This window comes from Scylla paramamosain, chromosome 33 (assembly GCF_035594125.1).
Source record: "Scylla paramamosain isolate STU-SP2022 chromosome 33, ASM3559412v1, whole genome shotgun sequence".
NCBI lineage: Eukaryota > Metazoa > Arthropoda > Malacostraca > Decapoda > Portunidae > Scylla > Scylla paramamosain.
Genome location: NC_087183.1, coordinates 12889868 through 12894867, shown reverse-complemented (window position 1 = coordinate 12894867; position 5000 = coordinate 12889868).

The window sequence follows — 5000 nt, the reverse complement described above, 5'->3', positions numbered from 1 at the left end:
ATACTCTCTTTGCTTGATTCTCTCGTCTTTCTCACATTAATTTTCCTCTTCGTTTTGCTTTTCTTTTCCTTTTTTTATCTTTTCTCACGTTTCTTGTCGTGTATTTTTTTCAAATGTTCTCTTTTTCATTGGTCTTTGTCTCCTTTTTTATAATTTTCCTTTTCATCTTAGATTTCCTAATCCTTTTTTTCTCATTTTTTCACTTTTCCTTTCATATAAATTTTCGTTTTCACTTATTACTCTCTTTCTCTCCTCTATCTTTTGTTCTTTTCTCACATTTGTTCATTATCCTTCTTGTCTGGCTTTTTCTCGTTCCTTTTTCTCGGTTTCCTCACTCATTTCCTTTTATATAACTTTCCCATCCACACAACATTCTTCTACTCACTCACTTCTTACCTTTCTCTCACAGTCCTCTTTCCCCACTCCTCTTAACTCTTTTTCTCTCATCTTCCAGTAATTAAAGATCCCACAAGTCCGTAAGTCGAGGAGGTAAAGTGAGAATATTAAACAGTGAATTCATTACAGCCCTAATCACCTTATTAAATCGGTGAGCAAACAAGTGATGGCCAGAGGTGTCAACGATGAGTGATTTGTGGCTCTTATTAACACCAGGGAAGGGGGCAGTGATGTGTGTGCGGGTGGGTGGGTGTGTGTGTGCGGTGGGGGGTAAGTGGGTGTGGTGGGGGGTAAGTGGGTGTATGATTAACGAAGTGGGTGTGTATGTGTGTTGTTGTTGTTGTTGTTGTTGTTGTTGATGAGTGTGTTAAGGAGAAAGAGAGAGAGAGGGGGGCTCGTACATTAGACATACTTGGTTTGGAGTATAAATGATAAAAAAATATATAAAAAAAAGATATATAAACTAAATAGACAGGTGAAAGAGAAAAGCACAGACGGACAGAGACAGTCAAAACAGAGAGATAAACAGAGGAAAACAGTAAGAGATAATAGAGACAAACTAAACGGACATATCTTAAGGGACAAATAGCCAAAGACACACACATAAACAGACTGAGAGACACACACACAGCCAGACAATTCCCCATAATGCACTAGTCTCCTCAATGCTCTTTCCCCCCTTTTCCCTCTCTCTCCTCCCATCCTTCCTCCTTGGTAAACCTTTCTTCCCTCATCCTCCCCCTCCTTAGTAAACTTCCTTTTAACACAAGGCAGCAAAACGCGCCGCACGGACCGGAAACGGCAGCGGAACCGAAAATTTTAAGCTGCAGCCGGAACTGGTCAGGGAAAAAAGAAAAAAGACAAAGGAAAGAAAACTGTGGTAATTCCAACCGGAACTTCTTGTTTATTTCCTGCATCTTTGGCGCATTCTCCCTTCCTTCTCTTTTTCTTATTCTTTCTTTCTTCTTTACGCTGTCTCTTCCCTGGTCCCGGCGTTGCCAGAGCTGCCAGGCTGGCTGTTGTCCTGCTTTTTCCTGACTTGAATGTTTAGCGGCGTTGGCAGAAAAGATGAAACAGTTATCATGAGCAGGTTTAATCCTAGCAGACACACACAGGAAGGGATCGGGAAACTGCTCGGGAAGTCACATCAAAAACGAAGAGAAGAAAGCGGCGAACATGACTGGAAGATGTGAGTGTTGCAGCTTTCATGGGAACAGCGAGTCGAGTGTATAATTGTTCCCGAAGATAAAATGATAATACAGAATTTAAAAGGGGAAAAAAAAAAAAAAGCCTGACAAGAAGCTAAAACTCGAAGCAATGAAGGGAAAAGTAACTCAAAAATTGTTTGCGAAAAATGTTGAAATAAAATTGAGGAAATATTTGTTGACGTTAAGAAGTAAAATATCACTGAGCAAAAGTTAATTCACATGGAAGATTAAACACAATATCATCGTGCAAATATTATCGGACATAAAAGATTATAATAGAAGTACGATCGTGCAAATATTATGCCACATTAGAAAGTTAAATAGAATAATCATGTGAAAATCAGGTGACGTGCGTCGAGGACAGGTGAGCGGGAGTGCGTCAAGGGGGAGTGTTTGGGCCGCCGCTGTTCATGCATTACTTTGTTATTAATTATGCAAATGTAATAACTCTATTTTAAAAGCTCGTTAGCGATAGGAAGATTGAATATATTTGTTCATATATAACCAGAACAGATTAAGCCTTCAGCGCGCCCTGTACGAGGTGGAAATAATAAATGAGGAACGTCATTCACTGTCATTAAATGTAAACTCCTCTGTTCTCCCATAATGATTAAACCTTGATGCCTTATTAAGTGACTGGTTATGTTTTAATCTGTGGAATATGTCACGTAATCTAGATCCTTGTCAAAAGTGATAATCATTTCTCATTTTCTCTTTTGCCGAAAGTAAAATCTTTCATGTTTATTTTCTCTACTTATATCAATGTCTGCCTTACTCTTTTTTTTTTGTTCACTTAAACAAGGTTATTTTGTCTCTTGAGACTGAAATTTTTTTTTTTTTTATTATTTTATATTGAGACTAAAGTCTTTCATTTTAATGTTCGTATATTTACTGATGTAAATATCTTCCACACAATATTTTGACTGAATCCAAATTATTTTCCTCTTCTTTTAAAATGTAACCCTTTTTTTTATGTTTTATCATTTATTGAAACCAAAAAACATTCCTGTTCTTTTCAATACAACTCAAAAAAGTCATGGTGTCCATGTAACGAAACTAAAATATATATCACATTTTACTAAAACCAAAATCTTTTACACTCTTTTCTCTCACTTAAACTCATTTTTTTTACAAAAATTATTTCATGATTAAGAAATTAATTAGGAGTTCCTATCTTATCCTTTTCTTTATCTTCCTATTTTTTTCCTTCTTGAATTGTGCAGTCAGCCTTTGATGCCTTTCATACACTCCTTCATATTCCCTCTTGCCTAATTCACTCCGCCCCCTCTCCTAAATTAGCTGGGCGCTCTCTCTCTCTCTCTCTCTCTCTCTCTCTCTCTCTCTCTCTCTCTCTCTCTCTCTCTCTCTCTCTCTCTCTCTCTCTCTCTCTCTCTCTCTCTCTCTCTCTCTCTCTCTCTCTCTCTCTCTCTCTCTCTCTCTCTCTCTCTCTCTCTCTCTCTCTCTCTCCTAGCCACCTCTCCGGATGACGCCATGCGAAGGAGTCTCCAGAGAAGTGTTTATTTAACCCTTGGAACTTGCGGCGTGCTCACCCTTTGTGGCGCTGTGGCTGCAGAGTCCCGGTGGACAGAGAGAGAGAGAGAGAGAGAGAGAGAGAGAGAGAGAGAGAGAGAGAGAGAGAGAGAGAGAGAGAGAGAGAGACATGAATAGATGGATAAAAGCAGGCTTAAAAAATAAAACGCCTCCTTCAGACTGAAAAAAAGGAATAGATAAAAATAGAAACAAACAGACGTGTGGAGGTACAGAGAACCATAAATAAATGAATAAAAGCAGGTATGAAAATAGAAGTCCTAATTCGGTTTGAAACAACTAACAGAAAATATAAACTGATCAAATACACGTGGATAAAGGAGACAGAAACCAGTGACTCAAAAAGAATAATAAAGTATAGTCATTTAGAAAACATTGCCGTACATATTGAGATACATTACACTGAAGAGACTAAACTAAACAGAGAAGGGAGAAATTTTATGATGTAAAAATGTAAGGAAGGGAGAAATTTTAGGGTGTAAAAAAATATGAATAAAGAAAAGTAACTACATAGAAAATGGAGAAGGGAGAGTTTCATGATGTCAAAAAAATAAATAAATAAATAAATGTATAAAAATGGAGGAGAGGGAAATTTCATGGTGGTAAAAAATATAGTGTAAAAAATAGAGAGAGGAAGAATTTCATGGTGTAAAAAAAGAAAGAAAACAATAAAGAAGGGAGGAATTTCACAGTGTAGATTCTCGTAGCTAATTTAGGCGCCCCATAACTACCCCCGCTTTGATTAATGCATGAATATATTATGCAAATGAATTATTAAATTAGAAAGTAATCAGGCGTCCCATTTTTTATCCTTTACTACCTAAATATATCTTTTGTCTCCTCTGTCTCCTCCGCTTTCCTCATCCTCCATCTCTTCCCTCTCTCCTTTCCTTCCTTCTTCCCTTCCTCTTTCTCCTTCCTTCTCTCCTTCAGTTTATACCCAGTCAACCCTCCTTTAACTCAACGTGTGAAATTCCCCTCAGTAGTTTCCTTACCCTTCTTCTTTTTTTCTTTTTTTTTTTCTTCTTTTTTTCATTTTGCTTCCTTTTAGTCGTTTTTTTTTCATTCGATCTTGCAACTTTTATTTTTGTTTCCTCTCGTTTTTTTTTTTTTGTCATGAAATTCATATCTTCAAAACTCCATTCCTTTATTTTTATTTATATATATTTTTTTTTATTTGCCCCTTCTTTAACTTCCATTTCTCAAGTTCATCTTCCGGTCATCCTGCACCTTTTACTATTTCGTTTTTGTTTTTGTTTTTTTCGCTTCTCTTTCATAGTTTCACACTTTAGTCGTCCCTTCTACCTTTAAATCTTTCTTTCCTTCATATTCCGTTTCCTCCCATTCCCATCCATCTCACTGTTTCTCTCCCTTTCCCTCTTTCATCTCCACTTCTCCTCTTCCTCTCAACCTTCCAGCCATTTCCCTCGTCGCCTTTCTTCATCCCCTATGCCTCCCACCTCCATTCATCTCCTTCCTCTCCTCTCCATACATATCCATCCTTCTTCTTCCTATCTTCTTCCCACTTTTTGTCTTTTCCCCTCTTATTTTGAGGTTCTTTGCGCCTTCTTTCTTATATTACTCTTTTCCTTTTTTTTGTATTTTTACTTTTTCATTCTTCCTTCCTTCATCACGTTTTTTTTTTCCTCGTATATTTGTTATCCATTTATTCTTCTTCCTTTCTTTATTTTTTTTATCCTCCCTTCCTTCCTTCCTTCTTTTTCCTCCCTACATGTTAATCCTTAGAAGGGTCAGTGTTTTCCTCTTTTTTCTTCCTTTTCTCCTTTTTCTGAGTCATTTTAAGGGATTTTAAGGTTTCATGAGTATGCCCATTGAAAGAACTTGAAA